Source organism: Oratosquilla oratoria, chromosome 18 (assembly GCF_046742065.1).
Source record: "Oratosquilla oratoria isolate Oo_2021 chromosome 18, ASM4674206v1, whole genome shotgun sequence".
Lineage (NCBI taxonomy): Eukaryota > Metazoa > Arthropoda > Malacostraca > Stomatopoda > Squillidae > Oratosquilla > Oratosquilla oratoria.
Window position 1 is genome coordinate 13,792,156 of NC_134794.1, and position 27,134 is coordinate 13,819,289.

The following is a 27,134-nucleotide window of genomic DNA, read 5'->3' on the forward strand; positions in this document are numbered from 1 at the left end:
CCCACCACCACCATCATCTCTGTCCCCAAATGCAAATACCCCCAGACTGATACCTTAAATATTTCTACTTGGAATAACTTAGATGATATAACCCAAATCTTGATATGACTGTTGGAATTTAAAGATATAAACCAAGATGAAACCACACATGAATTTGTAGCTAGGGCAGGATTTAGAAAATGAATAAGATAATTGAATAAAAAAAAAAAAAAAAAAAAAAAGGATAATAATCTGCATGTCTGCGACTTAATACGTGAAGAAAATCTCTTGTTTGCTCGGGCGAAAGTCAGTACAAGGAACGGGGGTGGAGACATTCTGAATATTACGTCCCGAATAACAGTGTGGCCTCTCCTTGGCTTTTCCCCCCAAGATCTTGGGATTTTTGCCATCATCTTGGAAACTTGGATATGAATTGTAAAAAAGTAACAAATCTTTTATTTTTTTCACCAAGATTTGTTCATTTTTTACCATTTATATCTAAGATTCCAAGATGATGGCAAAAATCCCAAGATCTTGGGAAAAAAGCCAAAGAGTGGCCACACTGCCGAATAAGAATGTTTCTCTGTTTTCAGGATGACCGCGACGTCACTGTACAGCACCATCTGGGCTGGATTGCTGCTTATCAGGAGGAAATGACGCTCATGGACAGGCAGGGTCCTGTCAATAAGGTGGAAAATGACTTTATTTTACTTATTTATTTTTCTGTTTGAGATGAGGTGTCTGAGAAGTATGGTAGGGGTTACTAGGTTGGATTTAGTGATAAATGAGGAGGTGAGGAAGAGAACAGGGGTGGTAGGGGAGTTGGGAGATAAGGTGGATGAAAGAGTATTGGGATGGTTTGGACACGTGGAAAGAATAAGTGAAGAAAGACTAGTAAAAGAGGTTTGGAAGGCAGAGGTGGAAGGAGTGAACATGAGGGGGCGACTTAGGATGAGATGGATGGATGGGGTAAAAGGGGCATTGCAAAAGAGGAATGTCTGTTGAGGAAGGACAGAAGATAAGGGTGAATGGAAAATGGTTGTGCATGGATGATGTTGTGATGGATGAGAGGGAGTGAGGGAGTATGTGTGAAAAATAATCTGACACAGCCCCGTCTTCTCCTTTTCTGCTTGAGGGGACAGAGTGGGGGGATCGCCGATATAATGAAGTGGCCTTGGTGTGAATGTGCTGTGTCTTGCTGCATTGCTTCTGACCCAGGGCAGTGGGTGAGATGCCGTGATGACCTGTCATCCAGGAGAAGTCAAGAAAAGAGGAAGGGAGGGAGGGGTGGTGAATGGGAGTGGAGTATGTGGGGATGGAATGGGTGGGAGTGGTTTCCATGCCTTTTTCTTTTTGGCTACCTCCTGTGTAAGAGGGAAAAAGCCTTTGGTATACGTATTTATGCATGTATGTACAAATACAACATACTTTACACGTGCCCACTACGTATTTTATAATACATGCATTGTGATGCATCGTTGTACATCAGGCAACCTGACGTGCACGCGAATATTTGACTCGTATTGAAGAGGTCAAACCCTCCTTCGCCTCTCGGCAGATGCACCGTGTGTTGGAGCGTGTGATGACAACCGTGAAGGTAAGGTAGAGGGTCTCGGAATGGTTTTGTAAGTTTGAATTCGTCCATTGTGGATTAACTGTCTGCCGTATGGATGAACAACTGCAGACGGCAGCCACTGAGGACAGAGAGAGTCAGCTGCCCTCCACAGATGGACAGAGCTGTCACAAGTCGCCAGATGTGATTGACTGCAGGCAGTTGTTAGGATGAGCCAACAAGTTTTTGGAATCTGCGTCTTATGTTTTATTTTGTTATTTATTTTTTATTTTATTATTATTATTTTTTTTTAATCATTATTATCATTCAGTGCCCTTGCTATGGATGTGCTGTCTCTTGCTGCATTGCTTATGACCCAGGGCAGGATGCAGGGATGACCCGTCATCCAGGAGGTGCCAAGATAAGAGGGAGGGTAGAGGGTGGATGGGAGTGGAGTATGTTGGGGATGGAATGGGTGGGAGTGGATTTTATGCCTTTGTTTTTTTGGCCAAAAAAGACTGGTATATGTATGTATGTATGTATGTATTATTATTTGTTTTTGTTTTTATCATTTGTTTATTTTTTTTTAAGAGAGTGTGCCATATATTCTAATGGAAGAATCTTGTTTGAAATTATGGTTGAAGAAATCTGCCATTGTTTTTCGTCTTCAGGAAAACGAGAGTCTGGTTCAAGTTTGCTTATTCCTAGTCGAGGTGCATCAGTACGGTCCAGAAGAAAGACGTTTGACTCTGGAGGTGAGATTTTGTTCGTCTCTTGTGACCTGTGGACATAAAATTTGCATCAGAACTTCGTTTCCTCAGCTTCTTCAAATGTACTGCATTTGTATTAACGGATCAATTGATTTCCCTTTTTTTTTATTCCAGGCATGAAATTGGTTACAAAATAGGACGAGGGAATCGTATGAGAGGTACAAAGTAAAGAGAAGGGAAGTTAAGCATAAGATAAAGGAAGCAAAGAGGAGAGCAGATGTGAAATGGGGTAAGAGTATGACAGAAAATTTTGAAAGTAATAAAAAGATGTTTTGGAAAGAAATTAAGAGAGGAAGAGGAGGCGAATCAAGTAGAGAAGGAAAGGTTAATAGGTGCAGATGGTGAGATGATAATGGAAGAGAAGGCAGTAAGAGGAAGATGGGCAGAGTATTTTAGGGAGTTGCTAAATGTGAAGGAGGATAGGGAGGGAAAGATAGTTGCAGTCGGAAGTGCAAAGAAAATGAGAGTGATGAGTGAGGAAAATGGAGGAGAAATAAGGAAAGATGAAGTGAAAGCAGCGGTTAAGATGATGAGAGCAGGTAAGGCACCTGGGTTGGATGGATGCTATGCAGAATGTCTGAAGAAAGGAGGTACAGTGATGGTGGACTGGTTGGTGAGGTTATTTAATGTTTGCTGGAGAGAGGATAGAGTGCCAGAGGAGTGCCTGTATAGTTCCACTTTACAAGGGAAAGTGGGACAAGTGTGAGTGTAGTAGTTTCAGAGGGATCAGCTTGTTGAGTGTAGTTGGGAAGGCTTATGGGTGGGTCTTGATTGAGAGGATTAGGAGAGGAACAGAGGGAGTAATGGTGAGGAACAGTGTGGGTTTAGGACAGGTAGGGGTTGTGTAGATCAGATTTTTGTGGTGAGACAGATATGTGAGAAAGCTATAGAAAAAGGTAAGGATGTCTTTTGGGCTTTTATGGATCTGGAAAAGGCTTACGACATGGTAGACAGGAAGACACTGCATACTGCAGATATATGGGATAGGAGGGAAGCTGTTAAGAGTAGTTAAGAGTTTTTACGAGAGTAATAGAGCTTGTGTTAGGATTAGAAATGGAGAGAGTGGGTGGTTTGAGGTAAAGGTGGGACTTCGTCAGGGATGTTATGTCACCCTGGCTGTTTAATCTATACATGGTGAGAGAGGTGAATGCAAGGGTAGTGGGTCAGGGGTTGGAGATGATTAAAGAAAATGGAGAAAAGTGGGAGGTGAGCCAGTTGTTGTTTGCTGACGACACTGCACTTGTAGCAGGATCAGAGGAAGGATTGAGGAAGTTAGTGACAGAATTTGAGAAGGTGTGTGAAAGAAGGAAGCTGAAGATAGATGTGGGCAAAAGTAAGGTGATGGGATGTATACAAGGGGAGAGAGTGGCAGCAGGCTGGAAGTGAGCATCAAGGGTGAGAAACTGGAGGAAGTGGATAGTTTCAGATACTTGGGTGCAAATGTGGCAGGAAAGGGAGGAGTGAGGATGGAGGTAGAATGTAGATTGAGAGAAGCAAGTAAATGCCTTGGTGGATTGAAAAGTGTCCCGTATTTTTCGGACCATAAGGCGCTTCTTACCAGAAGGCGCACCCATAATTTGCTATTCTCCGTCCTTACATAAGGCGCACCTGGTCTCGTCATCGGATAATCATGCATATGTGAGTGCATTCAGAACTGAACATTTTCATTGTTGAATGAGAAAAATCTGTTGGGATTTAGCAAAATTACAAAAATAAATGATATACTTTTTTATTTTGGTCAGTGAAATCAGACCACCTCCATGGACAGTCTGCCCTACCAATACCCCTAAAAAACAACATAAACACGTTACGGGAATTGTGGGGAATAAAACCAACATTAGCAGTTTTATTCCCACAATTTTCTATTCACTTAAAAACACAAGATTTATTACAAATGACGGTAAATTCTTAGTTTCGACCGTGGGCACAATATAGCAATAGAAAATTAATTATTGATTTTGTAAATCATAATGTATCAACGTAATATGCAATTCTGTGTGCGGAAATAAAAAAAAACAAAAGGTGCTAAAACAGATTTCGTAAGTAACGAAGCCGTGTAGGACGAATGGTACGCCATGCTTGTTATGATAGATGCCGACATCGAAGAAATGAAAGGATGATGAATTCGCCTAACCTAACCTAACCTGTGTTTAATAAATCATTATCTGCAAATTAAATGTCATCCGGCTCGTCCTCGTTGTCGTCGTCGTGAGAGACGTCGGCGGCCTTTTCAACCACTCTCTCAGATTGCGGGGTATACAAAGTTCTTGCAGCTTGAAGGAATGCATGTATCTCCGCTCCATAACATTCTTTCAAGAAAATGTACCTGGCAAGGTACTGTCGTTAGTACCGAGGCCGTCAATTGACAGACAAGACGGTGTCCCGATCCTATGCTACTGACTTCGTTCATTAGCATATTTGCTTGTAGCAAGGTATTTTTTATTTTCATTTCCGCCCTCAAAATTGCACATTACATTGATACATTTTAATTTAAAAAATTAATGATTAATTTTCTATTGCTATATTGTGCCCATGGTCGAAACTAAAAAAATACCCAAATGACTACAGTCGGAGTGGAGCAAGACTAGACCAATGCAAAATGGCTGTCTGTGTTGTGGACGCTATCATGTCATAGCCATAATAGCGTGAATGAATGCGGTGGTATGGACTCGAAAGCTGTCGAAGTTTTCGCAATTCTCTTGTCAAGATACATGCATCTTGGTTATAACTTGGTTGTAACATTTGCTAGGTCTATGCACTGTCGCCGTCAGCATGCTAGCTATGAAACGTGTCAAAATACTATGTCACTGTTCGAGGCCTTTTTTTTTTTTTTTTTTTTTTTCCCCACTTAAGCCACACATAAGGTGCCCCTCACGATAAGGCGCACCACCTGATTTTGGCCGATTTTAAGGATTTTGCCCACGCCTTATGGTCCGAAAAATACAGTAATGAGAAATAGACATCTGGGAATGGATGCTAAGAGGAGACTGTATTTACCTAGTTGTATTTACCTAATTGTATTTTGCGGGAAGGGGAGCTATGCTCGTGTTGTCCCGCCATTGTATCTCTCAGTGTCTAGTTTGCTTTTAAACTTGTGAATGGTTTTTGCGCTTACTATTTCATTATCCAGTTTGTTCCAAGTGTCTAAAACTCTGTGGAAAACTGTTTTTCTTCAGTTCTCTTCTATAGCTATGTTTTCTTAATTTCCTTCCATGTCCTCTTGTGTTTCTCTTGTCCCACTTTAGTAATTCTTCTCTATCAAGTATCTCTGTGCCTTTCATGATTCTGTAGATGGTCAGTAGGTCTCCTCTCTCTCTTCTTTGCTCCAGTGTCGGTAGCTCCAGTTTAGCCAATCTCTCCTCATATGATAGGTTTGCAAGTGTAGGTGCCATTTTTGTAGCTGCTCTTTGGATTCTTTCTATTTTCTTTATGTTCTTTTTGGTACTGGGGGACCACAATGTCGCCGCATACTCTAGTCTAGGCCTTATCAATGTAACCAATATTTTTTTCATCATGTCTTCGTCCAGGTAAGCAAAAGCCACTTTTATTGATCTTAGCAAGTTGTAAGTCTCCCCGACAATTTTGTTAATCTGTGTATCATAGGACAAGTCGTTTGTGATAATAACTCCGTCTTTTTCGGATCCTACTTTCTTTACTTCCTTGGTTCCAATTGTATATTTTCTTGATATTCTGTTTTTACTTTTTCCAAACTCTATTATGCTACACTTAGTATTAAAATCCACTTCCCATTTCTGACTCCAGTTCCATACCCTATTCAGATCTTCTTGCAGTGCTTCACAGTCCTTACCAGTTTCTACTTTCCTTAACAGTTTGGCGTCATCAGCAAAGAAGCTCATGTAACAGTTCACGCCCTCGTCCATATCACTCATATAGATAGCAAACATTATTGGAGCCAGTACAGATCCTTGCGGTACTCCTCTGATCACCTCTTTCCAATCTGAATATTTTGCTATGAGTACTTCTCTCATCTTTTTTCCAGTCAGAAAGTCCTCCATCCATTTTAGTAGGTTCCCTCGTATTCCTCCTATGTGTTCCAGTTTTTTTTAGTAGTTTTCTGTGTGGTACTTTGTCAAATGCTTTTTGCAAGTCTAGGAATGCACAGTCAGCCCACCCGTTTCTTCCTTGCACTATGTCTATTAGTCTTGAGTAGAAGCATATCAAGTTTGTGGTGCATGACCAGTTTGCATTCTGGAAGAACGTCTTTAGTTTTGCAAAGTCTGTTTTGTTGTACATCAATCTTCCTTTCCTATGCTTTTCGCTCCTCTTCATCTCTATTTCTTCCTTTAGTACAGTTTCGATGAGTACATGGTCACTCTTTCCAATTGGTGTCTTGTAGTGGACTTTGTCCACTATTTCAGGTTCCGTTGTAAATATTAAATCTAGTTTTGATGGCTCTTCATTGTTTCTGTATCTTGTGTTTTCACTGACCCACTGGGTCATTGTGTACTCCATGGTCATGTCTAGCAGTACATTGCCCCACACGTCATCTCCTCGCACTGTCATGTTGTCCCAACAAATTTCTTTGCAATTGAAGTCTCCCATAATTACTAGATTACCCATACCCATTAGTATCTCATTTAGTGATTTTCTTGTATCTTCTAGCATTTTTGTGTGTTCGTTTTCTTTCCAAGCATTCGTTCTTGGGGGCACATAGGTCACCACAAACTTTCTACTTTTCATATTCTTGCTTTCGACTTTTATCATGATCAGTTCAACATTACCTTTGCCCTCTGCAATTTTTGTCACGTTTGGGTCTTTCTTGGCCAAGAACATGATTCCCCCTCCCTGCTTTTTGTTCCTGTTTCTTATCCAGTAATTGTATAGCCCTTGTCCAATATCAGTAGATGGTATTTCTCCTCTTAGTTTAGTCTCTACAATTCCCATTATGTCTGGTTTTTCTTCTAACAGATAATCATTGAGTTCAGACCTGAAATTAATCCGTCAATGTTAGTATAGGCCACTTTTAATTTTCTTCCTTCTCCATTATCTTTTCTGTCCTTGGTTTTTTCGTTTTGATGTGCCACTGTTTCAATCTCATGTTGATTACTCTCCAATGGAATTCTTTGCATTCTGTCTCCGTTCTCAACAAGTTTTTTTCCTTTGCTTCTTTTCTTAGTGACTTTTCTTTTTCTAATTCTTTTCTTAGTGACTTTTCTTTTTCTAATTCTTTTTCTAATTCCTCAGGAAGACAGAGGTGAGTGGAGAATGGTTGTATATGGATGATGTGATTGCATGAGGAGGAATGGGCGGGGGGGTGGGGTAGTATGTGTGAGTAAATTATGACGCAGCCCGAAGGGATTTCTCCCCGTCCTCTCCTTATATGCAAGGGGGGACGGAGAGGGGGGTCGCCGATTAAATGAAGCGGCCTTGCTGTGGATGTGCTGTGTCTTGCGACACTGCTTCTGACCCAGGGCGGTGGGCAAGGTGCAGGGATGACCCGTCATCCAGGAGGTGCTCAGATGAGAGGGAGGGTGGGAGGGGTGTGGAGTGTAAAAAGGGATGAAATGGGTGGGAGTTTTTTTATGCCTTTCCTTTTTTGGCTACCTCCCTTGAAAGGGAGAAAAAGCCTTGGTATATGTATGTATGTATGTAATTCCTCAGTACTCATTTCTCTTTTTATCCATATCTTATTGTACTTTTCACTCTTTGCCAAATTGCCTACTTTTTCAAAGATGTCTTCTACTACCATCTGTGACCTTAATTTTTAGAGGTAGATTTCTATCTTTAGAGTAGCGACCGATTCTGTGTCTCTCTTCTAAGTCTATGCTTGAATCTCTTTCCCCCCCCTGAATTTCATTTAGAATTTCTACTGCTGTCTCTTTTTCTTCTTTTTCTCTCATGTACCTCGCCAATCCCTGTTTTTCTTTTAGTCCATAGACCACAATACATTTTTTCCTATCTACTGTATCCCTGACCCAGTTTGCTTTTTCATTAATCACTTGGATAATTGTGTCTTTTGCATTATCCTGCATTTGCTGCTTGACTATTTTAAAAGCAGTTTCCTTGTTTTCGATGTTTTCCTTCCACTTCTTAATTTTCTGAATACTTTCTTCACCTAGATTCTCTTCGATCTTTTGTGACAACTCATGTAATCTGTTGTTCACCTCCATCTTTAAATTGTCGCTGCTGTTATTTTCATTAGTTTTCTTCTTTTCATTATCATTCTTCAGCTCATTTATATCCCTTTTCATTTCTTTGATCTCGTTTGTGAGATCTAAGTTGGTTTTTCTTAGGTCAGAGATTTCGTGATTCGCCTGTGCTAAGCATTCCCTTAATCCTATGATATCATTTTTTAAGTCCATAATTTCATTCTCCCACCGAGTCATAGTTTTGTTCATATCTTTCTCTATCTTTAATAATCGACTTTCATATTTGTTAAATCCTGTGAAGTCGTCTTTGTCGCACGTGGATTTGTTTACATTGCGGTTCGATCGTCTGACGCTAGATGGCTCTGTTTCGTGACTGTCTCTCAAGTCGTTGTTTTCTTTCATGTTCGCTAATTCCATGATAATACAATTGACTAGCACTGCAGAGATATCATTTCGGACACTCACGATCACTCCCCACCCCTACAATACAAACCAGGTTTCGTTTTTCGTCGTAAATCCCCTTCTTCTTGGTGACGGACGGCGGACGGCGACGACGGCGTGCGAGTGTGTGAAGGAGTGATTGTGTCAACAGCACTGTACGAGGCAGAAACATGGAACATAAGAAAGGAAGAGAGAAAGAGTTTGAATGGGTTTGAGATGAAATGTCTGAGAAGTATTATAGGGGTTTCTAGGCTAGATAGAGTGAGAAATGAGGAGGTGAGAAGGAGAACAGGGGTGGAAAGGGAGTTGGGAGATAGGGTTGATGAAAGAGTATTGGGATGGTTTGGACACATGGAAAGAATGAGTGAAGAAAGATTAGTAAAAGAGGTGTGGAAGGCAGAGGTGGAAGGAGTGAACGTGAGGGGGCCTCCTAGGATGTGATGGATGGATGTGGTGAAAGGGGCTTTACAAAAGAGAGGAATGTCTGTTGAGGAAGGACAGGAGAGGACAGAAGATAGGGGTGAATGGAGAGGGGTTGTGTTTGGATGATGCTGTGATGCATGAGGGGGAGTGGGTAGGGGATGGGGGGTGAGGAAGTATGTATGAGAAAAAATTTGACACAGCCCGAAGGGATTTCTCCCCGTCTTCTCCTTTTCAGCATGAGGAGATGGAGAGGGTGGGGTTACCAAATTTATGAAGCAGCCTTGCTGTGGATGTGCTGTGTCTTGCGACACTGCTTCTGACCCAGGGCAGTGGACAGGATGCAGGGATGACCCATCATCCAGGAGGTGCCAAGAGGGAAGGTGGAGGGGAATGGAATGGGTGGGAGTGGTTTCTGTGCCTTTTTCTTTTTGGCTACCCCCCCCCCTGGTGTAAGGGAGAAAAGCCTTTGGTATATGTATGTATATACAGTATATATATATACATTTTTTTTTTTTTCTGATGCCAATGCCAATTCCTATTCACTCTTAGTTGCCAATGCCAGTTCCACTTTATATGCTTTATAATCTGTGTAGATTTATACCTGCCAGTTGTTGAGCTGTTGGATGCTGATGATTGAATGAAGTTAATGAAGGGCTTATTGATTGACCACTTGATTATCAATGTATGGATGGTTGTATTATTTTCTATTGGTTGAAAAAGAGGTAAATATTACCTGTTTCATAGATTTTATTAAAGCACATGTATCAATCCATTTCTTAATCCTAACATAACAGTAAAGCCTAAACTTAACTCAGTTTCTATAATAATTGATGCATGGAAATTGGGAAATGGCCAATGTTTATTTTTCTTTTTCAAAACCTGTGTTGGGGCACAAAATCCAAATAGGATTTTTTTTTTTTTTTTTTTTCCTCCTAATTTTTAACATGCTGACTCACCTGAGTACTGCTGCATTCCATGGGTTAATAGTCAAAGTTAAACATTCGCAAATTGAAGTTCAACAACATCAGTTTCTCCCCTGATTCTGAAGTCAAGTGGTTGTTGTTGTTGTTGTCGTTCCCTAGACTGTCTGTCCGAGCAGTCCCGTCTCCCCAAGGAAGGCCACGGCCGAAACTGGGTTTTCCCACAAATCCTTTATAGAGTGTATGTTGTGTTGTTTGCGTGCATGATTGTGTATAATGCAGTCTTCCATTATGTGTTGTATGGTATGGGGTGAAGTGTTACATCCTGGGCAGCTGTTCACAACACGGTCGTCCAGCCTCTTCTGGTAGCTTAGAAGTGCTGGGTGGTGACCGCATCGCAGTCTGGCCAAGTGGACTCTGTCCTTTCGTGGGAGAGAGGATTCAGAAGGGTGGATATCAGGGGGTCTGGCATGCAGCAGTGTGTTGTCTTTCAGTGTGTTAATGGAGCGGTGAGTGATATGATTATGAATATGTTTCCGGAGGCTGGTATTTGAAGTCAAGTGGTTACAGTGTGGGGTGTAGACATTACCACCAATGCTGAAGAGCCGTTCACTCTTCACTGAAGATGGTGGAGAGCAGCACAGCATTTTGTTGGCAACTTTTTCCAAGTTCAGGATATGAGTTGTGGTTGTCTCTGCACCAACTCAAGGAATCCGAGTCTTGTGGTTCCAGTGGGAGGGGGTAAAACTGATCAACTTTGCTTTGTAGTGTCAGAACAGATGAAGATATATGTTTTTTTTTTCTTTGAAGTTTGACTATGTCCAAATTTGACTCATGTGATTGTGAATTTGACAGCAAATCGTCTAAACATGAGTCAAAGTCATAGCTGTCATTGTCAAAAAGCATAAAGATGTATTGTTATGTGTTTACTTGTCAAAATACATAAAAAAAGCCACCTCATTCCCCACAGTTGTAATGCTATGTGAAAATAAAATAAAGCAATGATTATTTGGTAGTGGTATCTCATATAGCACATAATATGTTGCATGGCTCCCTGCAGCCACCATAACAGCGAATGATAGGTGAATTACTGAATTGGCATTGACATTGGCAAAACATTGCTGATACCGAATTCCTTTCTAAAAAAAATGCCGATTCACCAAAAAAGTGCCAATTCTTGCCTATGCCGATTAATCAGCACACCCCTAGATGTATGGAGCAGTATCAGCTGATGAGTAAAGGAAATCAATATCTGTGTATTGCTGCAACAGAAATGATTTATGTCTACAGGAGTATTAGCTGAAGTGCAGTTTCTTTTTCTTGTTTTTTAATCAAACAGGAGCCAGCTTCTTTATCATGCTTCATGCATCATTGTACAGCATAGAAAGTATTTGAGGTTCCAAGGATGAACCACTTGAACTGCAAATGGAACAGCAGGTAAGTGTGCATCCTTTCACTCACATTATAGCCAGCTCATCTTTTGTAATTGAACAGAGTGAAAAGAAGAAAAAAATATTGAATGTAAAAATTATTCTCCCCAGGTTTGAGGCTGCCAGGAACCCTTTTCACCACATTTGATAAACTCAAGAGGTTTGGTGCATCACATCTCAGTTTGACTGTGGCATTATATATAAATTTTTCTTTTAACATTATAATTTACATCATGTGTGAGAATCACAGCTGTTTTTATGCAGATGCTTCCTCAATAAGCGAGGCTTGGGAACAGTGTGGTTGGAGTATTGGTATGTACTCTCATAACTACATACATACATACATACATATACCAAGGCTTTTTCCCCCTTCCAAGGGAGGTAGCCAAAAAGGGAAAGGCATAAAAACACTCCCACCCATTTCATCCCTAAATACACTCCACACCCCTCCCACCCTTCCTCTCATCTGAGCACCTCCTGGATGACGGGTCATCCCTGCACCCTGCCCACCGCCCTGGGTCAGAAGCAGTGTCGCAAGACACAGTACATCCACAGCGAGGCCGCTTCATTTAATCGGCGACCCCCCCCTCTCCGTCCCCCTTTGCATATAAGGCGAGGACGGGGAGAAATCCCTTCGGGCTGCGTCAAAATTTACTCACACATACTACCCCACCCCCCACTTCCCCGCCCATTCCTCCTCATGCAGTCGCAACATCATCCATATACAACCATTCTCCACTCACCTCTGTCTTCCGTCCTCTCCCTTCCTTCCTCAACAGACATTCCCCTCTTCCCCAAAGCCCCCTTCACCCCATCCATCCACCTCATCCTAGGACGTCCCCTCATGTTCACTCCCTCCACATCTGCCTTCCATACCTCTTTTACTAGTCTTTCTTCACTCATTCTTTCCATGTGTCCAAACCATCCTAATATTCTTTCATCAACCCTATCTCCCAAATCCTTTTTCACCCCTGTTCTCCTCCTCACCTCCTCATTTCTCACTCTATCTAGCCTAGTAACCCCCACCATACTTCTCAGACACCTCATCTCAAACACATTCAAACTACTCCTCTCTTCTTCTCTTATGTTCCACGTTTCTGCCCCATACAGTGCTGTTGGCACAATCACTCCTTCATACAGTCTCCTCTTCGCATCCATTCCCAAATGTCTATTCCTCATTACACTCTTTAAACCACCAAGGCATTTACTCGCTTCTCTCAATCTACATTCTACCTCCACCTTCACTCCACCTTTTCCTGCTACACTTGCACCCAAGTATCTAAAACTATCCACTTCCTCCAGTCACTCTCCCTTAATGTTCACTTCCAGTCTACTACCACTTTCACCCCTTGTACATCTCATCACCTTACTTTTACCCACATTTATCTTTAGCTTTCTTCTATCACATACTCTCTCCCAAACTCTGCCACCAGCTTCCTCAATCCCTCCTCTGACTCTGCCACAAGCGCAGTGTCGTCCGCAAACAACAGCTGGCTCACCTCCCACTTTTCTCCATTTTCTTTAACCATCTCCAATCCCTGACTCACTACCCTAGCATTCACCTCTCGCACCACCCCATCCATGTATAAGTTGAACAGCCAGGGTGACATAACGCATCCTTGACGAAGTCCCACCTTTACTTCAAACCACTCACTCTCTCCATTTCTAATCCTAACACATGCTCTACTACTCTCATAAAAACTCTTGACAGCTCCCAAAAGCTTTCCTCCTATCCCATAAATCTGCATAACCTCCCACAGTGCCTTTCTGTCTACCCTATCATAAGCCTTTTCCAGATCCATGAAAGCCCAAAAAACATCCTTCCCCTTTCCTATAGCTTTCTCACATATCTGTCTTACCACAAAGATCTGATCTACACAACCTCTACCCGTCCTAAATCCACACTGTTCCTCACCAATTACTCCCTCTGTTCCTCTCCTAATCCTCTCAATTAAGATCCTCCCATAAGCCTTCCCTACTACACTCAACAGGCTAATCCCTCTGAAATTACCACATTCACACTTGTCCCCTTTTCCCTTGTAAAGAGGAACTATACAGGCACTACTCCAGTCCTCCGGTACTCTACCCTCTCTCCAGCAAACATTAAATAACCTCACCAACCAGTCCACCATCACTGCACCTCCCTTTTTCAGACATTCTGCATGACATCCATCCAGACCAGGTGCCTTACCTGCTTTCATCATCTTTACAGCTGCCTTCACCTCATCCTTCCTTATTTCTCCTCCATTCTCCTCACTCATCACTCTCATTTTCTTCGCATTTCCCACTGCAGCTATCTTTCCTTCCCTATCCTCCTTCACATTCAGCAACTCCCTAAAATATTCTGCCCATCTTCCCCTCACTGCCATCTCTTCCATTATCAACTCTCCATCTGTACCTTTTACCTTTTCTTCCCTACTTGATTCGCCTCCTCTTCCTCTCTTAATTTCTTTCCAAAACATCTTTTTATTACTTTCAAAATTTTCTGTCATACTCCTACCCCATTTCACATCTGCTCTCCTCTTTGCCTCCTTTACCTTTTGCTTTACTTCTCTTTTCTTTTCTTTGTACGTCTCATATGACTCCCCTGTCCTCTTTTGTAACCAATCTGTGAATGCTCGCTTCTTCTCTTCTACAGCCTTCTTTGTTTCCTCATCCCACCATTCACTACCCTTTCTTCTATTTCCCCCTGTCCTTCTTGTTCCACACACCATCCTTGCACACTTTAAGACTCCCTCTTTGAACCATCCCCATTCCTCCTCCACACCCATCTCTGCTCTATCCTTTACTCCCTCCCACTCCTCCTTCAGCTTCTTTTCGTACTCCACTCTCATAACTAATTTTGATAAACTATTTTACCCATTGACTTTTGTTGTAGTTTTCTTATTGTAATGTTTATTGTCACTGATAATCAGATCTACTTTAGTCTATTGCTATTACTTATGCTGATATCTAGAATTGAAATGAAGGAAGCTTCTGTAATTTAGTGCAAAAGATAAACAAAAAATGTACAGTACAGTTTCCTCAGAAAAAGCTATTGTTATTGCTTCATAAATAATACATGTAGGAAGACTTTATGAACTATTTTAATATGAAGTTGCATTATGCTTATGATAGCATGGATAGTATGATATATCTCCATGACATGCATCAACCAGTCTATTTAAAGTGATATAAAGTTTTGTTGTTGTGCAGTACGTTCCATTGGCAGAGTTAATATCTATGAAACATTACTGAAACATTACAAGAAATATTTTTTCTCAAGTTTTGCTGACTGGAAACCCACAGCCCCTCAGTAGCCGGCAATGGTCCTCAGGCCTTCCCATAGATCTCTGGGAAGAAATGTTGGACTATTGTGTTGTATGATTGGCTTGTAGTAGTGGGAATGGAGGGTAGCAGTCACCAGTTGTCTGCTCTCTAAGTGAGAAAGTAGAGGAGATGTTGTCTTAAATTGATGGAGAGGGATCCTCGGTCCCACCCACAAATTGAGTGTCATCATATTCAGATGAAGGTGAGGGTCTTGATGGGTTTTGAAGAAGACGGGGAAACGGGTCTCCGACACCTGTCTCTCAGAACCACCACTTCCATACCCGTCATCAGCCCCAACTGGAAATCATATATTTGTGTTCATTTAATCTTGTCGGTAGGTCTCTTCCCGTCTGGCCAATGTATGAAAGGTCACAATCTTTACATATCCCAGGTGTTTACTCCCTTCCATGTAAAGATTGTGACCTTTCATACATTGGCCAGACGGGAAGAGACCTACCGACAAGATTAAATGAACACAAAAGGTCGATTAGATATGGCCAAATAAATTCAGCAGTGTTTCAACACGTTGATAAATTTAATCACCGGATGGACTGGGAGAAATCTGATCTCATTTACAAATCGGGGTGTGGGTTCAGAAGGAAAATGGTGGAATCAACATTAATTGATTATCTGCCCACGATGAATATTTCCAAGGGTCAATGGACCCCAGACATCATTTCAGGACTATTCATCACCAAAAATATTGTCAACAAGCTTCCTCCCCCTCCCCCTGACCTGACCTCGTGTCAGCCTCAGGTCAACTAGGGCTGGGGCAGTGATGTTCTGTATTTTCTCGTGTTCCCTTTCTTTTGTAAGAGGTTGCTACTTAAGATAGCCTCCTCCCTGCCACTTTGTACTACTGAAGAGGATTGCAGGTAGCAATCGAAATATATAGTTCCGCTTACGCAACTCTTTCTTTCGTCCGACTGTGGTGTTAGTTGTGATATATATATATATATATATATATATATATGTATATAAATATATATATATATATATATATATATATATATATTTGAGCTTTCCAGAATTACAATTACATACGAAGGATTACAAAGGAGGCTTTTTGGTCCATAACTAGATTGGATATGAAAAAAGTTATAATAATGATCACTAAATAGATAAATAAAAATTATAATGTAAATAGTAATAAATAAAATAAATAGGTAAAGTTAAATAACAAACAGGTAAATAGTAAATGATAATAAATTGACAGATAAATAATGAAGTATATACAGGCAGTAAGTCTTCTAAAATACAAATTTTGTTGAAGGTGATGCTGTTTTTCTGCATCAATAATTTTCTTGCAGATACTTTCTAAAGATCTCACTAATCGCCATGTAGCAGGGCCTAAACTCAGTAGAACTTGTGCATAGGCGGACATAATCTCAGATCTGGATTTTGGCTCAACTGAGCCTTCTTCAGGGAGTGTGTCAAGTGTCAGGTGAGAGTGGTATTTGACCACATGAAATTATTAGACGGGGAAGATCACATGATAGTATGAAAAATGGGCATAAATGATCTCATGCTTCTGGCCTACCCTGTGTTCTCATCCTGGGTAGCGCTTATAAATCAAGTGCCTATATGTTCAAATTGGGGTTTTTATCCTTGATATAAAGGGCCTCGAATAACTTTAATTTTTTCGGGTCCATGCAGGTTTCCAATATTTTTGTGTTCTGTTCGAATTCTTCTCGTGTAATGTGGTGTCCATGTGATGCCAAAGCATGGTTCTTTGGGGCTCCTGTGTATTTGTGTCCAACCAGTCTGGATTCCAGCTTCATAGTCGTCATGCCTATGTACGAGGAAGGAAGGGCTTCACAGTTCCTTTTGTGCATTTATATTCGTATATGACATGAGACTTTTTCAGCTCATTCCTCTTTTGGCGGGTGTTGTTTTGGAGAAGCAGATTGGAGGTTTTCTACCTTTTATAAAAGATGATTAGTTTGATTGAAGTTTTGTCATTCATAGGCTTTATGCTTCTTTTGACGATGTCTTTGATGGCCTTTTCATCTTCTTTGTAAGCTGTAGAAATGTGTGACTTGTAAAAAAGTTTTATTTCTTCATGGTTTGGAGTACTGTTGGAGTTGGTGTACCATTTGTTCAAGATATTTTCGGTAACCTTATTAATTTCTTTGTTGCTGAAGCCGTTATTTACTAGTACCTGGGTAGTGCGTTCGAGCTCTTGGTGGACTTTTGACCAGGTATCACAGTGCGTAAGTGCTCGGCGGACATAAGCCCCAATGGTAGATTGCTTATGTCAACTGGGGCACTCGCTGCTTCCGTTGAGACATTGGCCTTCATTGGAAGGTTTGGTGTAGACATTGGTGGTGAAATTATGCCCACTTTGGGTAACAAGGACATCTAGGAAGGGCATGGAGTTACCCACACTGTGTTCAGTTGTGAATTTAAGTCCTGTGGCTTCTTGTAGGTTTTCCACTTCTTGGTAGTTGTTAACTTTAATGAAGATGTCATCAGTATACCTGCAGTATATCTCCGGTTTTTTCCATACTATGAAATATTAGTTCTTCATACTTCCCATGAAGAAATTTGTGAAAAGCACCCTCAAGGGGGAGCCCATAGCAACACTGTTGACCTGGGAGTACAGGTTACCTTGTGGGCAAGTAAAAGGTGCCTCACTCGTACAGCATGTTAGTAGCCATCTTAAGATATTCTCAGGAATTTCTATCTTAGGGGTGGAGTTGTCCCTGTATCTTTTATCACAAATAAAGTCAGTTGTCCTATTTACAGGAATTTGTGTAAATAGGGATTCAGCATCCAACGAAGCAATAAAATTGTTAGCATTGTTGTGTTTCAAGATGTCTATAAAATCACTCGCAGAAGTAAGTCTACAGGTAGCAGGTATGTATGGGGCGAGTAGGGCACAGAGTCTTTTACTAAGATGGTAGGTAGGCATGGGAATTTGTGCAATTATCGGCCGTAATTTGTTTCCTGGTTTGTGTATCTTCACATTACCATAACAGTAACCAGGTTTATACTCACCAGTAAGTTTGTTGAGATGGATAGCATTGGTAGCCGAGTTATTGGCCTCAATCAGTTTATTGGCCTTTTTCTTTAGGTTTTCCGTGGGGTCTTGGTTCAGTCTTCTAAATTTAGTGGTATCGCTTAAAATGGAATTCAGTTTATCAAAGTAATCTTCCTTTTTCATCATGACAAAAGCAGCAGTTTTGTCGGCCTTTCTGATGATAATGTTGGGGTCTTTTTTCAATTCATTAGCTGCATCTATGTGTTTTTTCTTCAATATGTTGCTCCTAAAGTGTCCTCTAGTTTTACTAGCCTCAGCCACCATCTCTTGTTTAACGTTGGTTCTACTGTGATTTTTCTTTTTCCAACTAGTTGGTCAACTTTGTTAATAAGGAGCTCACATTCAGTGCATTTTTGGAATTTAGAAGGTTTAGATATGACATGGCAGCTGAGACCCAGGTTCAGTAAGTCCTCTTGATGAGGTGTAAGTATTTATCAGTGAGATTCACGAAACCTTTTGTGATTGCCTTCCGTGAGGTTCACCAGTTTCATGTGGGTTCGTGTTATGGTTGTGTTTTTGAGTGATCTTTAGAAAGTATCTGCAAGAAAAGTATTAATGCAGAAAACAGCATCACTTTCAACAAAATTTGTTGGAAGACTGCATTATACACAATCATGCACGCAAACAACACAACATACACTCTATAAAGGATTTGTGGGAAAACCCAGTTTCGGCTGTGGCATTCCTTGGGGAGACGGGACTGCTCGGACAGACAGTCTAGGGAACGACAACAACAAAATTTGTATTTTAGAAGATAAATAATAACAAATGGCAATCATTACAGCATCTTGCTTAAGTGTTTTATCTAAATGAATCTTGAAGGTTCAAACTGAACTACATTGCACTGCCTCTGCAGGAAGTTTATTCCATTCATCAAATACATGGTTGGTGAAGTTGTTTCTACCCACTTCCAAATTAAATTTATTTCCTGGTAGTTTGAGACCATTATTTCTTGTCGGATTTGCTTTCAATATGAAAATTTTGCCACTTTTGATGTCCCCTTTAGAATCTTGAAGACCTGTATCAAGTTACCCCTGAGTCTATGCTTTTTTTAAGGAAAACAGATTCATATGTTTGATTCCCCCCACCCAAAGGTTGCAGGTGTTCTTTGATTTGTGCAAGGTGAGGACCAGAAAGAAATGGTGCATTTAAATTGAAAACTCCAAAAAATAGAATATTTACATCGGAACGAGTAAAAATAAGTTGGGGATCAAAGCCATGGTACCAAAGTAGACTTTCCTCTGACTAAGCAGTTGTATAACATGAATATCTTATGTTGGTGTGCATCAGAATTGGTCTTTTTGAATTTTTAGTGCACCATTTCATCATCAATCAAAATGACTTACCATCCACACTGCAGTGTGTAAGGTTGACAAGAGATGTTGGTCTCTTATAATTCACTTATGTTATTACAGAAAATAAAAATAGATTTCACAAAACATTGTTTAATTCCTTGTTACTGTATATCCAATACCAGCATTTAAGCATTATTAAAACAGAATAGTCCTAGTTCCAAATGCTATGGCTCAGATGCACATACCACATTAATATACATAAGGACCTTTGCCCTTTGCAAGGCAGTGGCCAAGTCCATACACCCACCCCATACCCATCTCATACTCATAAAAAACAAAAAACAAAAACGGCTGTCCTTCCTATTGTGGCTCTTCACATGTTGAGTAACCTCATGTAGATTTATACATACACATACAAAAGGTCCTTACCCCCTTGTAAGTGGGTGACCAAATATAGTAACACTGAATAGATATTGAATATATATAGAAACATTGAATAAATTCCCTGTCTGGGGTATTGGGCTGCATTTTATTGTGAGGTTAAAAGTTGCTCAGTAGCATGCAGCTGATACTTTAGGGTCTATATGGGGTGCCCCTACAGACTAGAGCCACACATCATTTTGTCTGTGGTAGAGGAAATCGCTGTTCATAGAGAAATGGAGATACTTTATTATACTGTGGCTGCCCCTCCATTATGCTGTCCCCCCATTCTTGATACTGTCCTGTACCACTTCTCTGATTATTCATTTCCTTTTTCCACCAAACCCTGTGGTGGGGGAAAAGAATAATGCCACCAAGTCTTTCCACTTGAGTTATATGTGGCGACAAAAATGGGATGGGGATAGGACTAGACATCCTCCCTGTAGCCCCATAGGGGACATTGCAAAAATAGAGCAAAGCCATAAGAGGGTCTGGGAGGAGTTTTCCAAACAGAACCCTAAGGTTTGGGTCTTGTAATGTCCGTGGATGTGGTACAGATGGGAGTAAAAGGGAAGAGGTAGGCAGTATGTTTGTGAGAAGAAAGATGGATGTGTTGGCACTCAGTGACACTAAGTTGCAAGTCTGAGTTTGGGAGGGTCTCAGGAGTGAAGAGGGGAAGGAGGAGAGAAGGTGGGTGGCTATACTAGTAAGTGAAGAGATACGTAAGGTTTCTTCAAGGTTAATGTGGATGAAGGTGAAACTGGGAAGAGAGATGTGGGTTTTTGTAAGTGCATATGGGCCTGGTAGTGAGAAGAGTGTAGAGGAGAGGCTTTTTAGCTGGATTTAAATGGGGGATTTGGGGAGGGGTGTTGGGGGATCTTAGTGCTGGGGTGGTTTGGGGTGAACAGGTGGGTGGGGTGGGGTGGTTTGGGGTTGTGGGGTTCCAGGAGGGGGTTGTGGTGGAGATGTGTCTAGAAAATGAGTTTATAGTAGCAGATACAGTGCTGGGGGGGGAAGGGGTTCATGTGAGAGGGGGTGGTGGATGGGGCATTGGTGGACTACATGGTGGGAGGAGATTTGGATGTACTTCATGTTCCATGAGGGAGGAGAGTGGGGGGAATATCAAATCATTATTGGTGGAGGATGGATGGAGAAGGGGACATGGACGGAGGGTTGGGGGGAGTGAGAGATGGAGTAGAACTGGGGGTGGAGAAGGAGTGGGGATGGTTCAAGGAAGGAGTCATAAGGTGTGCAATGTTTGTGTGTGGAACGGGGAGGATGGGGGGGGGAAGTAGAGGAGGGATGAGTGGTGGGATGGTGATGCAGCGAAGGTTGTAGAATAGGAGGCAAGCATTTGCGGATTGGTTGTAGAGTAGGATGAGAGAATCATGTGGTGGGGGAGGTGCAAAGAAGGGAGAGGAGAAGTGGAGCATAGGATATGGAAGGCAAAGAAGGGAGCAGATGTGAGGTGGGGTGAGAGTATGACAGAAAATTTTGAAAGTAATAAAAAGATGTTTTGGAAAGAAATTAAGGGAGGAAGGAGAGGCAAATCAAGTGGAGAGGGGGTAAGAGGAGATGGAGGGATGATGGTGGGGGAGATGGTAGTAGGGGGAGGATGAGCCAAGTGTTTTAGGGAGTTGCCAAATGCGAGGGAGGGGGGGGTTGTGGTGGAAGGTGCTAAGAAGGTGACAGTGGTTGGTGGTTGGGGGAATGGAGGAGAAATAAGGAAAGACGAGATGAGAGTAGTCATTAAAACGATGAGAGCAGGTAGGGCACCTGGGTTGGATGGGTGTCGTGAGGAGTGGTTTCAGAGGGATCGGTTTGTTGAGTGTGGTTGGGAGGGTTTTGATCGGGAAAGGAACGGGGGAGCGGTTGGTGAGGAGCAGTGAGGGTTTGGGACGAGTGGGGGTTGCATGGGTCAAATTTTTGTGGTAGGGCAGATGTGTGAGAGTTTTAGGAAAGGGTGGGGATGCTTTTTGGGCCTTTATGGGTTTGGAAAAGGCTTGTGATGGGGTGGACTTGGGGGAGAGGGCACTGTGGAGGGTGTGTGTTGCAGGTATATGGGAAGGGAAGAGGGCTGTTTAGAGCAGTTGGGAGTTTTTATGAGAGTAGTGGAGCCAGTGCTGGAATTGGAAATGGAGTGAGTGTTTTGAGGTAGGGGTGGGACTTTGCCAGGGATGTGTATTGTTGCCTTGGTGCTGGGGTAATGGGCCAGGTGAATAGAGGTAGTTGTGGAGGGTGGAGAGGGGTAGGAGGTGGGCTGGTTGTTGTTTGGTGAAGACTGAGCTCGTGGCAGAATTGGGGGAGGGACTGGGGAAGTTGGTGACGGAGTTTGGGAAGGTGTGCAAGAGGAGGAATTTGAGGATGAATGTGGGTAAAAGTAAGGTGATGAGATGTACAAGGGAAGAATGTGGCAGTAGATTGGAGGTGAGTATTGGGGCAGAGAGACTGGAGGAGCTGGATGGCTTTAGACGCTTGGATGCGGATGTGGCGGGAAAGGGGGGAGTGGAGGTGCAGGTGCAATGTAGATTGACAGATGCAAGTGAGCGCCTTGGGGGATTAGAAAGTGTAATAAGAAATAGATATTTGGTAATGGATGCTGGAAGGAGATTGTACGAAGGAGTGACTGTACCGGCAGCACTGTGTGAGGCATAACATGGAGTATAAAGGAGGAAGAGAGTTGGAGTTTGAATGTGTTTGAGTTGGGGTGCCTGAGAAGTATGGAAGGGGTTACTAGGCTGGATGGAGTGGGGAATGAGGAGAGCTGGGGTGGAAGGGGAGATGGGGTTGAGTGTTGGGATGGTTTGGACACATGGAGGGAGTGAGTGAAGAGGGATTGGTGGAAGAGATGTGGAGGAGTTGAATGTGTGGGGGCAACTGAGGATGGGATGGATGGATGGGGTAGTGGGGCATTGGGAGGGAGGGGAGTGTCTGTTGAGGAAGGAGGGGAGAAGGTGGAAGAGGGGGGACGATTGGAGAATGGTTGTGTATAGATGATAAACTTTGCTAACTCAGGTTTGTACACAGTGCAAGAAAGACTTGACACCATGTGAAGTAGATTAAGGAAAGATTTGGAACGGGGAATGGCATCATAAGTTGTAAGTTGCTAGCTGTCAGTGGGTAAAAAATAAATAAATAAATGTAGTTGTTGAAATTGTAGGAATCAGGCCTGTGGACCCCAAAAGAGTATAAAAAAGGAATACCTGTACATGTTAGTAGTGGGAGGATTAAGGTACAAACCTATGCATGCATGGAAGCAGCGTAACAAAGTTATACATGTACACAGCTTTCATAATAAAAGGTATTTATTTTCATGGGTACAAGGGGTGTGCCAATTCCCTTTTTTTCTGATTCAGATGCCAATTCCTATTTACCATTAATTGCCAATGCCCATGCTGATTCCTATTCACTCTTAGCTGCCGATGCCAGTTCCACTTTATATAATTACAATATATCAGTTTTAATATGAAGTAATTGAACTATGATTTTTACTTGCTTTATAATCTATTTACCTAGTTGTATTTTGCAGGAAGGGGAGCTGCGCTCATGGTGTCCCACCTTTGTATCTCGCAGTGTCTAGTTTTCTCTTAAATTCATGAATGGTTTTTGCGCACACTATTTTTTCATCCAGTTTGTTCCAAATGTCCGTCACTCTATGTGTACTGGCTAATCAGTTCAACAAAGTATTCACAGAGGAACCAGATGGAGATGTGCTAAATCTTCCATTTAAACATGTGCCTGAAAGGGCAAATATGGAGTTCTCAATAGAGAACATTAGAAATGCCATGAAAGAGAATAAATCACCTGGACCAGACGGAATACATCCTAGGATAATGAAGGAAGGAAGGAGAGCAACTGGCGAATTAAAACCCTGGAGGACATTGCTGCTTGACAAAAAAAAAAAAAAAAAAAAAAGTGTAAATTCATGAGCATTGGAAACTGGTGGAAGAAACTATGGATATAACATGAATGAAAAGATAACAGAAATAAGTACAGGACAGAAAAGGATACAGGAGTAATAATCGATAGTAAGCCCCAGTTCTCAAATCATCTTGCAGAAAAGATAAATAAAGCTAACAGACTTGTAGGACTTATCACAAGAACCTTCGTCTCCTTGGATGAAGAAATTTTCAAGTCTCTATGTGGCGCTAATCGGCCCCCATTTGGAGTATGCAAACCTAGCATGAAGGACACTGAAGCTGTCGAAGGAAGGAGTGCAGCGGAGAGTGACTAAGCAGGTACCAAAACTTAAGAAACTGAACTTTGAGGAGAGATTGAAGAAACTGAAGCTACCGTGCACGAGGCGATACGATTGAATCACTTAAGATCCTGACAGGACTCTACGATGAGGACGTATGCAAAGACATTTTGGCACTGTGGGAAAATGGCAGAACCAGAGGACATCCTATGAAAATAGTAAAGACCAAAATTGGATAAAAGGAAGAACTCGTTTTGTAATAGAACAGCAAACAATCGGAATGCACTACCCACGTATGTCACAATCAGTTATTAAATTTGAGTTAGATAAAACATGGAACAACCAAGATTTAATGTATAAGTATAGAGCTAAAATTCAACATAAAAATCTAAATAAAAAATAATTGCGTAGGTGTGCACTTCTGAAAAAAAAAAAAAAAAAAAAAATTGGAATCGTCCTGTAAAATTTCATCTTCCTAACTTACCTTTCGGATCCTGTGCAGCAGCCAATGTTGCCTACAAGCAGGCGGTGATTGCTATGGTCGCACTCATAATCCCAGACTGCACATCACACTGTTAGTTCATTGGCGCAAAAAGGCACAACTTAATGCAAATCATCACAGTAACGCAGAAACACTCCATTCACATTCACAACGTATACAAAACGACAGCTAGCACAACCTCCATCTCCACCGCTATAGTCATACTGACGAGCACACTAGTGCTCCATACAACTCTCAATCTATCACTTTGTCGTAGTGCTCAAGATAAGGTTCTTGTGCTTTTTGGATGGGGGGCTGGCCTTGGGTGGGATGGAGGGAGGGAGAAGAGGATGGGGGTGGAGGGAGGGAGGAGGAGAGGATGGGGGTGAAGGGAGGGAGGTGGAGAGGATGGGGGATTGGATAGTGGAATTAAAATTGTGAATGTGTTTCTATTATGAGTCAAATGAGCGTGACACACCCAGCAGACCTCTATCGCTTGTCTGTCTTGCCCACTTCTGCCTCATCTATAGAATAAGGACCCCCCCCGGGGTCCATTTTCCACTATAGAATATGGACCCCCCCGATGTCCATTTTCCATAATAGAATATGGATCCCCCCCCCCCCGGGGTCCATTTTCCGCTATAGAAAGTGGACTCCGGGGTCCACTTTCCACTATAGAATATGGACCCCCCCGGGGTCCATTTCCCACTATAGAAAATGGACTCCGGGGTCCACTTTCCTCTATAGAATATGGACTCCCTGGGGTCCATTTCCCGCTATAGAAAATGGACTCCGGGGTCCACTTTCCACTATAGAATATGGACCCTCCGAGGTCCATTTCCCGCTATAGAAAATGGACTCCGGGGTCCATTTTCCACTATAGAATATGGACCCCCCCCGAGGTCCATTTTCCACTATAGAATATGGACCCCCCCCCGGGGTCCATTTTCCGCTATAGAAAGTGGACTCCGGGGTACACTTTCCACTATAGAATATGGACCCCCCGGGGTCCATTTCCCACTATAGAAAATGGACTCCGGGGTCCACTTTCCACTATAGAATATGGACCCCCCGGGGTCCATTTCCTGCTATAGAACATGGACTCCGGGGTCCACTCTCCACTATAGAATATGGACCCCCGGGGGTCCATTTCCCGCTATAGAAAATGGACTCCGGGGTCCACTTTCCACTATAGAATATGGACCCTCCGAGGTCCATTTCCCGCTATAGAAAATGGACTCCGGGGTCCACTTTCCACTATAGAATATAGACCCCCTGGGGTCCATTTCCCGCTATAGAAAATGGACTCTGGGGTCCACTTTCCACTATAGAATATGGACCCCCCTGGGGTCCATTTCCCGCTATAGAAAATGGACCCCGTGGGAATATTTGACAGTGATGTTTGACCGTGAGAATGTTTGACACCGTTTGTCAAACATGTTTGTCAGACGTGTATGAGGTGATGTTTGACTGTGAATGGTTGTCAAACATGTTTGAAGTGATGTTTGACTGTGGAAATGTTTGACAAACTTGTTTGAATTGATGTTTGACCGTGGAATTGTTTCACAAAAGTGTCGACTAAGCATGTCGACGTGAAATGTTTGTCGAAGATTCAAGGGTTGTCATACATTCCCACGGTCAAACATCACTTCAAACACGTTTGTCAAACATTCCCACAGTCAAACATCACTTCAAACATGTTTGTCAAACATTCCCATGATCAAACATCATTTCAAACGCATTTGACAAACATGTTTGACAACCATTCAGTCAAACATCACCTCATACACGTCTGACAAACATGTTTGACAAACCGTTTGACCATTCACATGGTCAAACATTGCTTCAAATATGTTTGACAAACGCATTAGACAACCACATACTCCATTCACACGGTCAAACATCGCTTCAAACACGTTTGAGAAACGTATGTTTGACAGCCACCATTCACACCAGTGCTACACTTGGAAACAAGCACTTGCATCAGATTCTAAAATTTTCAAGTTCTTTGTACAAATTACTCTCACATTTTCCCTCGAGTATGATCAATTCTGCGTGATGTGACGTGATGGCATAACTTCAGCATCAGAGCACGGGAAGATTTTTCGGTCCTATTGTATATGTCATCGCGCGTAGGCAACTTTTTCCTTGACTTTTGGCGATGAAGACATATTTCTGTATTTTGAGGACCAAAAACTCGATGGAGATAATCAGGAAACTTTATATATATATATATATACACACACGCACACAAAATAGCGTTTTCTATGTCACGAAAATAATGACGTCAATCGAGCGCGGTGCATTGTGGGATTAATGACGTCTTTCCCAATGTGAGAATCTAAAAAGTGTTTTTCTTTTTCTTTTTGTCATCTATGCATGAGCACAGTTGTATGATTAAGCAGTTGTTACACATAGATTATATTTCTGACAACATATTTCCACCAAAATGTAAATATTTCTTTTCCAAACTCACCCTTTTTGGCGCATTTCATTTACTGCAAAGTATCTACATTAAATACAATGTCTTTGATTCCTTCTTCCCTAAAGAACCTAATATTGAAAATTAATTTACAAAAGTAATTATAAAGATACCAAGTATCAAGATATAATGTTAACCATCAAAATTCGCAAACACAATAGCAAATGTACTCGTACCTCCAACCTCCATTTGAATAACAATACGACTCCTGTTGCAGACATCTAGACGTCTCTAAGGACATATTCAACAGCATATGACGGAAAGATAATGTTTGGAGATTT